This window comes from Malania oleifera, chromosome 12 (assembly GCF_029873635.1).
Source record: "Malania oleifera isolate guangnan ecotype guangnan chromosome 12, ASM2987363v1, whole genome shotgun sequence".
NCBI classification, from domain to species: domain Eukaryota; kingdom Viridiplantae; phylum Streptophyta; class Magnoliopsida; order Santalales; family Ximeniaceae; genus Malania; species Malania oleifera.
This window is the reverse complement of record NC_080428.1, coordinates 33,913,791-33,925,737: the sequence shown is the minus strand read 5'-3', so window position 1 is coordinate 33,925,737 and position 11,947 is coordinate 33,913,791. Positions and strand designations below refer to the sequence as shown.

General features: G+C 36.2%; 1 non-coding gene across 1 annotated transcript; it reads left to right on the top strand.

The window, feature by feature from the left end:
- The first annotated feature begins 11,254 nt into the window (after nucleotides 1–11,254).
- On the top strand, nucleotides 11,255–11,327 carry TRNAR-ACG (transfer RNA arginine (anticodon ACG)). The gene has a single exon. It is a non-coding gene; the product is annotated as a tRNA-Arg (tRNA).
- Nucleotides 11,328–11,947: the final 620 nt, after the last annotated feature.

The window sequence follows — 11,947 nt, the reverse complement described above, 5'->3', positions numbered from 1 at the left end:
GACCTTGCCTTGAAAACATACATAATCCACAACCTTTTTCCAGCTATCAATCACGAGCTTGCACCAAACATATCATAAATATTGATATGAATATATGTATTATTTATCATGTATTCCGAGAACATAACGTACTGTATTATACTGAAATAGCTGCAAATATACTTTTCCTGTAAACTTGATTAACATAATACCATTTGAATAAAATAATATTCATGCTACACAATACTGAATAAAACCATAACTTCCATTCTAAAATCATATTTTTTTGTATAACAGCAGTATTTTCCCAAATATACATTTTCTACCAACATACTCATACATATAATACATGCTTTTCCGAAAATTTATTTGCTAATAAGTAATAATAATTTTCATGAAAAATAACTGTTTTACTTTATTCCCTTACCTGAATTCTGAACCCACCCCCCAAATAGACCAGTCCTGCACCCGCAGGGTTCCCCGTTCAACACCCTGAAATCAACATCTTTCAAAACAAAACTTCAGTATTTTCTTGACTACTACAATTCCTACAACTACAGGAAAGTCAAATACTGAATAGAAAGCCTTACCCTAAACTTGGGATGAAATCCAAAGCAGCCCCACCAACGATCCACTCTAGTAGATTTGAAGAGAACCTTTCTAGGAGTGTCGTGGTGGCTTCGGATTTTCGAACCGATGAGAATTTGGCCCGAAAACTTAGAGAGAAGGAGAATGGGTCGAATAGGAGAGAGAGAGAGAGAGAGAGAGAGAGAGAGAGAGAGGAATTTGTGCGTGAATTTTGGCAAAAAATGAAGTTTAGGCCTATTTATACACTGGCCTTCGTCGACGAGCCATGTCACTTTGTCGACGAGGTCAAGAAGAAAATTCGTCGATGAATACTTACTCCTCGTTGAAGAAATTCAGAACTATGATATATCCTCTCGGTATCTTCTCGTCGACGATACATGTTCTCGTTGACGAGCCCCTCATATGTGCTCGTCGACGAATCCCCTATGTTCGTTGACGAGACCCTGTGTAATTTTCTTCTTTAATTCTTCTTTCCTCTCCTTCCTTCTGTTATTAAATTATGATAATTATTCAGGTTTCTACAGATGTGGTTTTTGATAAGAAAGTCATGTTAGAGAGTACTTAGGAAGAAGAAAAATGGGTGCTAGAAAATTGCAACAGCAATGAGTATGTGGTGCATGTGGAGCTAGAGACTTAAGTTAAAGATGACAGTTTTTAGAATACAGGGAGTTCTAACTTAGGAGATTAGTAGCATCACAGTATAGCTATACATAAGATCAGATGCACTATCAGGCCACCCCCCAGGTATGGTTTTGACGATTTAGTTTCTTATACACTCATCACTAGTGGCAGGGATCCTACTACTTTTCAAAAGGTAGTATACAACCAAGAGAAGAGTATATGGATGGATATTATGGTGGAGAAGATAAAGTCTCTGTATAAGAACCAGACATGGGATTTGGTGGAACTTCTAGAGGGGAAGAGAGCAATAAGATGTAAATGGGTGTATATGAAGAGGGAAGCAGTATCGGAAAAAGAAGGAGAAAAACTCAAGGCTCGTATAGTAGCAAAGGGTTACTCACAGAGGAAGGGGATTGATTATGATGATATCTTCTCCCTTGTGGTTAGACACACTTCCATCAGAGTAGTGTTGGGTCCGGTAGCACACTTTGATATGCATTTGGTGCACATGGATGTAAAGACAACGTTTCTCCATGGTGATTTGGAGGAGTTGATTTACACTGTACAACCAGAAGGGTTCAGTTAGCCTAGACAGGAACACTTGGTCTGTAAATTGAGGAAATCATTTTACGAGTTGAAGTAGTCTTCGAGGCAGTGGTACAAGCAATTTGACTCCTACATGATTTGGATTGGCTATAGGAGATGTGAGTATGATTGTTGTGCTCATATAAAGAGTCTTGATGATGATTCATTTATTTTTATGTTGCTTTATGGGGATGACATGTTGATTGCTGCGAAGAGTATGAGTAAAGTCAACAAGTTGAAAACTCTATTAAGCAAAGCATTTGACATGAAGGATTTGGGTATAGCCAAGAATATTCCTGGGATGGAGATTCACAGGAACAAAGCTTCCAGGAAATTGTGGTTATCTCAGCGTAGCTATGTTGAGAGGGTGTTGGAGAGGCTCAACATGGATAATTCAAAACCAATGAGTACACCTTTGGCGAATCATTTTAGATTGTCTATTGCCTAGTGCCCGAAGACAAATGATAAAGTTCATGACAGGTCAAAGGTCCCATATGTTAGTGCAGTGGGGTACTTGATGTATGTTATGATTTGTACAAGACCAATTTTAGCACAAGTTGTTAGTGTGATGAGTAAGTTTCTATCAAATCCGGGATGACAACATTGGGATGCAATCAAATGGATTTTCATATACTTGAGGGGTACTGTAGGTTATGACATCATGTTTGGCAGACAATAGGGTGATCCTTCAGTTATGGTATATGTGGATGCTGACTATGTAAAACAACACCAAGATCTGCTTAGAAGAAACAATTGAAGCAACAATACAAAGTTTTATTACAATAATCTATCCAACCATGCACTCATTAGATGAGTTTCAATGGCGAAAGGACAAAAAATAGAAAAATGGAAGAGGACACAACTTGCAGTGGAGATATGTACTTAGCTTTGGTGGGGGTCTCAATTTATAGCCTCTGGCTCGTGGTAATATCACATGGTAAGTGGCGGTGGCTCACCTACCATAGTAGGTGGCCGTCATTCATCAACTGTGGCTGCTGTTCACACTAGTGGTCGTTATTCACCTACCATGGCCGTCGTTCACGCTAGTGGCCATCATTCACCTACTGTGGCTGGCGTTCACACTACATAGGCCATACCAGACCTTGTCATCTGGGGGGCATTGCCCCTTGTACCCCCACTAGTGGCACTGCCCCCGCGCCCCTGCTTGGGACGCTACCCCCAGACCCTTGTGTCTTGGAGGGGAAAGCCTTCTATCTTCATAGTACCATTGTGGTCTACCACTTCGACCTCATCTGAGCCATACGTTAGGTAAGTGTGTCAATCAACTCATGTGAGGTGGGCATTACAAACACATATACCAATAGACTATGCAAGGGACATGGATAACATGAGGTCTACCACGAGGTATGTATTCACTCTTATGGGAGGGCCTATTTGTTGGAGGTCCATGGTTCAGTCTCTAGTTGTACTATCTACAACTAAGTCAGAGTATATGGCAGTGGCTGCCAAGAAAGCTTTATGGCTTATAGGATTGGTCAAGGAGCTGGGTATTTAGCAAGGTAGAGTTTAGCTGCATTGTGATAGTCAGAGTGTCATTTATTTGGCAAAAAACTAGGTGTATCATACGAGGATCAAGCATATAGATGTGAGGTTTCACAAGATCTATGAATTGGTTTCTTTTCGTGAATTATTGCTTGATAAAGTTCACACTTACAAAGATGCAACAGACATGTTGAAAAAGCATGTTACCATAGACAAGTTCATGCAATGCTTGGACTTGATTAACGTCTCCAGATGATATGTAGAGACCTGGAAAATAGGAATAATAAGAAAAACAAAGAAAAAGAGGGAAAATTATTTGGTGTAGACCAAACTGTCGATTATTTTATGGGAGCTCAAAAAACCATCGACGGTTTTGTGTAGCCACAACTTAGTAATGGTAAAACGGTGAAAAAGAAAACCATCAACGGTTTTGTCTAGCAGTAGCTTATATGTAAGGTCCTGTAGCACATTCTTTTTAAAAGGAAATCAAATCTCTCTCTTTCTCTCTCCAAGGGTTGCGGTAGCTCCCTCTATCACCTTGATTTCTCATCTAATTTTAGCTCGAATCAGCTGATAAACGTGATTTCAGGATCTCAGCGATGATTTTTCGTAGTTTAACCGGAGTAGTTTTATGAATCGGGCATTTCATGCACCACTCCAAAACTAGGGTAAGGAAGCTATTTTTAAAGATTAGTTAGTTATTGAAAGTATATGAGCCTAGGTATGTTTAATGGATGTTTTTCTTTGGTTAAATTGATTGGATTAGGATTTATGAATACAAGGATTTTGCGCATACACCGCAGGCGCGGATTAGGATCCCTGTAAGCTTTTCTTCAGGAATAGGGTAAGGAGATAGATTATGTCAGGTATTTTTAGAAAGTTTATCAATTAAAATACAGTATTTGATTTAGAAATTATATATGATTTATTTGGATATTCAGGTTTATGAGAGCCATATTTATGAATTAATGTAAGTTTTGGGAAATCTGATGTTTGAACTGAGTAAACCCTAGAAACAAAATTAATATTATTTTTTAGAAAAATGTATTCTTCCCAGATAGTTAGCATATTATAGAATAATACTCAAATAGTATGGCATGAGTATAAATATTCACTACAGATATTAACATATTAGATTATTTTATGATTACACAAAACAAGTATGATTTGATAATGATTTTTAGAAAACTATAAATAGTACATAAATTATGATATTTTCAGTATATCGTGATATTTTAGCCGGCCCAAATACCGTGATATTTTAGCTGACCCACATGCCGTGATATTTCAGCCAGCCCAGCTGCCGTTATATTTCAGCCGGCCCAGATGCTGTGATATTTTAGCCAGCCTAGATGCCATGATTTTTCAACCGACCTAGTGCCGTGATCATATATATATATATATATATATATATATATATATATATATATATATAAAATAGTTTATTCAGGAATGTTAACATGATAGATTTTACGCAGAAACATGAAACGAGCAATATTAAAATTATTTATGAAATAAACTATATGATAGCAGAATTCGGATGGCTTAGTTTAGTTTCAGAGCACACTACCGTAGCTATCAATTCAAATTAGTGCGACCACACATCTTAGATAGAGTGTTGGTGAATGGATAGTCAATTGAGCTAGTGTAGAGTAGTGTGCCCCCCCCCCCCCCCCCCGGCGGGAGTTTGGACTAGGCTGGGCAAGCCAATTGTACTTACAGACGAATCAGTTTTAACTTAGCATAGTAGGCCAACTATTACTAGGTCTCTCGCCTACAGGCTGCACAACCCAATCATGTGGGGGTAATACATGATATCAGCTAACTATCCATCTAGGGGAAAATTTCACTATTATACAGATATAGCAGACGATTTACAGGCACACAGAAATTTATTATGATACAATATGCTTATGTTGAGAAATTAAATATGAATGACCAAATTTATAAGTATGAGTACAAATTTTCCTGACTTATTAGATATAGTTAAATATGTTATAGTTAATTATGTACAGTATATGTTTATAACACAATAGAACTCATGTGCCACACACTGATGTTAATCTATCCCATTTACTGAGAGGTGCCTCACCCCGGAATTCAAACATTTCAGGAAATCCAAATCGACGAGCGGAGCGAACTCCGATATAGAGGAGGTTTTAGTACTGCCCTAGTTGTAGGGTAAGTGTTTGAGTTGGGAGATGGTTTTTGTGTGTCCCTAGGATATTCTATGGTTTCTTTTTGGGGATGTATATGAATATTTATGGAAATAGTAGAACTCTGGTATTGTATGTGAGGACAGGTTCATTATGTTTTCTGTTGCGTAGATGGAATGTATGTATGGACAGATATATCCCTAGTATCACACTTTGGGCCCGGGTTGACTTTGTTATATTTTGTTGTATCTGAATTCATTATAAAAAAAAAAATTTATAGCAGAATTTTTGGGTTGTTACATGATAGATGGGAGGTGTCCCAACCTATTGTCCCAGGTGGAGCTCTGGATTATGATTTCTTATTCTCCTAAGGGGTGACTATTCACCAAGGTGGAGATTGTTGAAATATGTGACTCATATCGAGTGGAGCACATGTACAGAGAAATCAGGTTCAGGAAAAAAAAGAAGTTGGACTGAAGAAAAACTATCGATGGTTTGCATAGTACATCGATGGTTACATCAACAGTTTCTTCCAATAGCCAATTAGGAATAAAACTATCAATGACTTGATGTAGGTACATCGATGTTTCTTCCAGTGAAGAAAAATCGTTGATTGTTTTATTCGACGTTGTTTCTTAAATTTAAACTGAGAAGATTTATAGGTTGGGGATGCGGAGGCTAAATCCTCCGTGGATTGATATAAGGGTATTTGGGAAATTTTCTAATCCCTCTGTACGTATAGGATTAGCATAAATACAATTATGTAACCCTGCTTTTTATGATAGTGAATTTCAGTCACCGCTTGCTCCTGTTGACGTAGGCATTCTACTGAACCTCGTTAAATCCTCTGTGTTGTGTTTATTGCTTTCATTATTTGTGTGTGTTTCCGTATTCATTGTGATTGCTGCATTGCACGATCATTATTTTCGCAACAACACTTATCTTCTTTGCATTAGTCAATTTAATTTTTTATTGAATTTTGCTTCAATTTTTTAAGTTTTTATTAGTTGATTAAAAATTTTAAAAAATGCAAAAAATGTTAATAAAATATATTTAAAAATACCCATTGATTTTTATTAGGTTATTTGATTTTTAAGAGTGTTTTGGGCATTGGCGTGGCCTTAAAGTGGTTTTGTAGGTGAAAAAATATAAAAAGGGTGTGAAAGTGAGTGTAGTTTTGGATTTTGTAAATAAAATGTCACCTTGTTTCTAAGAATATGGTCATTTGTTAATCCCATTCATGGATAATAGGAACTTTCATGGGGCCTTACTAGAACCCACCTGAAAATCCTAAGGCGCAAGCCTCTTTCTCTAACTCTAAGTTGTGATGTCTCTCTGCATGCCACTTTTAATAACCGCAGCCCTATCCACAACCTCCACGAATTTCTGAGCCCGAAAACCAATCACTTGCTCAAATAGATTCTGCCTCGGACCTTCTTCAAACTTCCTCACCTTTTTCTCCTTGTCCGATGCCAAATGTGGGGCAAATTGAGATAACTCAATAAATCGAGTTGTGTGCTATGATACTATCATCTGCCCTTTAGCTAAATGCATGAACTCTACTACCTTTGCGCTCCGAATGATAGCAAAGAAGTATTGATCGAAGAACATCTCCTTGAATCGACTCCACGTCACTGGAACTGGATCCGCCCTCTGCTCCTCAATCAATTGCGCTGATCTCCACCAACGTTTTGCCTCTCCTGTCAGTTTGAATATCGCAAATATTACCTTCTGTTCGTCTATACATGGAAGCACTGTCAATGTCTCCTCAATGTTTTGAACCCAATTTCAACTATAATCAAGTTAGCTCCTCTAGAAAAAGATGGGGGTTTCATCTGTGTAAACTGCTCGATCGTGCAGCTACGCTCTTTTGAGCTCCTGGCCATCTCAGCCATCACTTGCTGGGTGACGCTACGCAATACTGCCTCAGTATCTCCACCTCCTATACTGGAAGGTCTTGCTCTATCACCCCCAGCATTCATACCACTACTCCTTGGGTCCATCCTGAAAAGACAAAGAACGCCATTTAAGGAACCTATCTCCTATACAAATTTAATTTATTTCATTCAACTAAAATCCCATATTCACTATTAACTATTCTCCCTAATCTTAATTCAAAATCAAATCTTGTAACGTAGACACACGACCCAACAATAGTTTACTATAGCTTTCCTGAAATCGTCACCCCAGGAAAAATACAGAAACCACCATGGAAATCCTATACCCAGAATATAGAACAAAACCTCAAATCCTTACCTATACTCTGGTATTGCTTCCGCTGCACTCTAAAGCCTACAGAACCTAGCAACTTAGACTTTGATACCAAACTATAACGACCTGATTTTACATACCATTTTTTTTAAAACTGTAAAATTTCACTACTTTAATACCTTCTAATATAAACCAAACCATCATCACGGACCAGATAAGACTCATGAAATCTGAGACACAACAAACCACCTAAGCAGCGAGAAGTAGAATACATATAATCATAACCATATATATACAATACCAGAGTGTCAGATTATTTCCCAAAATATGCGTACACAAACATTCCCAAAATACCCTTATTTGGACCTAGAGACTACTCAAAAATGACTTCCCAAAATACTCAGCCTACAAATAGGGCAGTACTGTAGTCCCCTCTATCTGTGAGCCTAATCTACTCGCCTAACTGGATCACCTGAAAAATATTAAATCACTGGGATGAGACAACGCTCAGTAAGACGAAATATGCTATTACTAGTGTGTGGCAGGTGAGTTTACATATTTATAAAACTGATTTAGAAATACCATAAATAATTGAGTCGACAAACATGTATAAACATTTCAATATAGCACATACCTATGTTGCTTAACATAAGCTATTGTTTTGAATTTTCTAAACATAATACTTCTAATATTCATAGGTATATTTATGGTTTTTGTAAATTTGGATATATATAATAACTGAGAAAACTTCCCTGGATGGATAACTGAAAGTTATGATTTAACCCCTCATGATAGGGTTGTGCGGCTCAAAGGCAAGACCTATCCTGACTGGCCGACTAGGATAAGTCAACTAAAGTCCAAAAGTCAGATCGACCTCCTCAACCCTAACTGACGGGGAGCCTGTCCGCAACATAGGCACGATCGACTGTTGATATCCACATACTATCTAAGTTATGTGGTTGCACTCTGAACTGAATATAGCTACAGTACCATGCTCTGCTGACTGAATTTGGTCTATCAAGGTCTGATACTATATATGTAACTGATATTTTATAATACTGTTTGTCCATGATTTTGAAATAACCGTAACATTACAAAACTAATATGAAAATTTGAGTATATTCACGTATAATACAGAATCTGACCTCAAATGAACTTGATAATATTGAAAATAGTCAAATAATCCACTCACCTTGGTTTTGGGATGGTTCCCAAACTTCTCAAATCAACATTTCATTCTGGCTATGTTGTAGAGAATCTCCCCAAGATCACCGTGGTAGCTTCTGATCATCAAACCAGGGAGAGACGAAGCTGAATTTCTAGAGAGAAGCCAAAGAAATCGTGTAGAGAGAGAAAGAGAAATGTGAAAATGAATTTCTTCCATTAAAATCCGTTTTAGGGCTATATATAAAATGTTGTCCACATGGTCTCGTCCACCAGCCACGTCACCTCATCAACGAGTCCAGCGGTAGTCTTGTCGATTCACGCTTACTCCTTGTCGACGAGATTCACGCCCAAAAAATGGCCCTCTCATTAACTTCTTGTTGACGAGACGAATGTCCCTATCGACGAACCCAATAAGGATGCTCAGCGACAAACACCCTGTGTTCGTCGACAAGACCCTAAGATTCCCTTTTAGAATTGTTCTCATTTCTCTCTTTTGTTTTATTATTTAATTACTATAATTATTGGGGTCTCTACATTGGGTCCGAGTTAACTTTGTTATATTTTGTGGTATTCGAATTCATTATAAAAAAAAAAAATTATAGCAGCATTTTCGGGTCGTTACATGATAGATGGGAGACGTCTCAACCTATTGTCCCAGGTGGAGCTCCGGATTATGTTTTCTTATTCTCCTAAGGGGTGACTATTCACCAAGGTGGAGATTTTTGAAGTATGTGGCTCATATCGAGTGGAACACATGTACAGAGAAATCAGGTTCAGGAAAAAAAGGAAGTTGGACTGAAGAAAAACCATCGACGGTTTGCATAGTACATCAACGGTTACATCAACAGTTTCTTCCAATAGTCAATTAGGAAGAAAATTATCAATGACTTGATGTAGGTACATCGACGTTTCTTCCGGTGAAGAAAAATCATTGATGGTTTTATTCGGAGTTGTTTTTTAAATTTAAATTAGGAAGATCTATAGGTTGGGGATGTGGGGGTTAAATCCTTCGCGGATTGATACAAGGGTATTTGGGAAATTTTCTAATCCCTCTATACGTATAGGATTAGCATAAAAACAATTATGTAACCTTGTTGTTTTATGATAGTGAATTTCAGCCGCCGCTTGCTCCTGTGGATGTAGGCTTTCTATTTGAACCATATTAAATCCTTTGTGTTGTGTTTATTACTTTCATTATTTGTGTGTGTTTCCGTATTATTCATTGTGATTATTGCATTGCACGATCTTTATTTTTGCAACAACATTTATCTTCTTTGGATTAGTTAATTTAATTTTTTATTGCATTTTGCTTCAATTTTTTAAGTTTTTATTAGTTGATTAAAAATTTTAAAAAATGCAGAAAATTTTAATAAAATATATTTAAAAATCCCAATTGATTTTTATTAGGTTATTTGATTTTTAAGTGTTTTGGGCATTGGCGTGGCCTTAAAGTGGTTTTGTAGGTGAAAATATATAAAATAGAGTGTGAAAGTGAGTGTAGTTTTGGATTTTGTAAATAAAATGTCACCTTGTTTCTAAGAATATGGTCATTTGTTAATCCCATGCATGGATAATAGGAACTTTCATTATTTGATTTGCTTTGATGGAGGATGTTTGTTCAATTCAAGCTATTTGTTTTTCTACTAAGTATATCATTTTATGCACGACAAACAATGTGACATGATGAGATTTAAAGTTTATTTAAAGTTGTAAGTGAATCAAATAAAATAAATTTATTTTTTAAAAAAATTTTAATAAATATATGTAACAATCGATGTCATAGGGAATGTAATAGCACCGCTCATTAGTTTCTTTGAGGAAAGGGAAGTCTTATATTGCGAAGTCAAAATTCCATAAGACTGACAGGTGAAATAATAGTAAGAGAAAGAAAAGGAAATAAAATAACGGATAATTAATGTATTGGTAATTATGCATGGTTTGATTGTAAAGAAGGAGCATGTAAAGGGTGTTAATAGTTTTCCTCACATAATTGGGACTCTCAAATTTGTGCTTCAATATATAAACTATAGATTATTAGTTTCTTAAATCTTATTATTAGTTAGACCAAACAATTGATAGTAATTAGATAAATTGAATCACATATAAGAAAAAAAAAAGATTAGCGGCTATCCCACTAAACTATTAAAATATAAGATAAATGTTTAAATAGTCATTCCCTTTAACATGTTGAATCTCAAGCCTAATTATTATAATTCATTTTTACGTTTTACTCTGATTTAATAGTGCCTTATAATTTCTTAATACTTAAAATGTTTATCAAGTTCAATCTAAGTATCAAACCAAACGGCTTTTGGCCGTAGATTCACTTATGTCTATTATTTTATAAAACTTGTGAATGTGAACATTTTTACATCTCAAGGTTGCGTGAGGAAAGAAAATAACTAACGTTATATGTTACTGAAAATGGCCAAAATTAACAGTCTGACTCCGTGGCCCAATGGATAAGGCGCTGGTCTACGGAACCAGAGATTCTGGGTTCGATCCCCAGCGGAGTCGGTTTTATAAATGTGTGTGTCCATCAGTAAGAGTCATACACTTTTCCCTCCAATTCATTTTATTTTAATGCCACCGAAAATGGGAAAGTTTAAAAGGGGCGAGCTTCATAAATTTGGGATGTGCGTTACTTTACATTTATTTTTTTGAAGAAAAAAATACTTTTTACGCACAAATATTACAAAAGACTTCAACTCTCTGAATCCTTCCCAGTAATTCTAAAGCACAACACATGAAATTGATTTTCCTTTTTATCTCTACTTCATATAATACAGTTGGTCTCATGACCATCTTATAAAATATAAAAAATAAAATAAAATTATGAGTACTTTATGATTACACAACACACGAAATTGATTTTCCTTTTTATCCAACTTACCATTTATCTAGGAAAAATTATTTGAGCCCAAGGTTTGAGTAGAGAATGTGGAATTCATAGATTCTTGTTTGACTAAATTAAATTGAGCATTTTCAAGAAAGTTATCTTGTTTGGTCTGTGAATTTAGGAAGAGAATGAGATCAAAATAACTTTCATTTGCTGTTTGGTTTTTGTAAATGAAAGCAGAATTGCATGACAATAGATTTCTCCTCTTATTGACAACAATCACAGTCTATCCTAACTC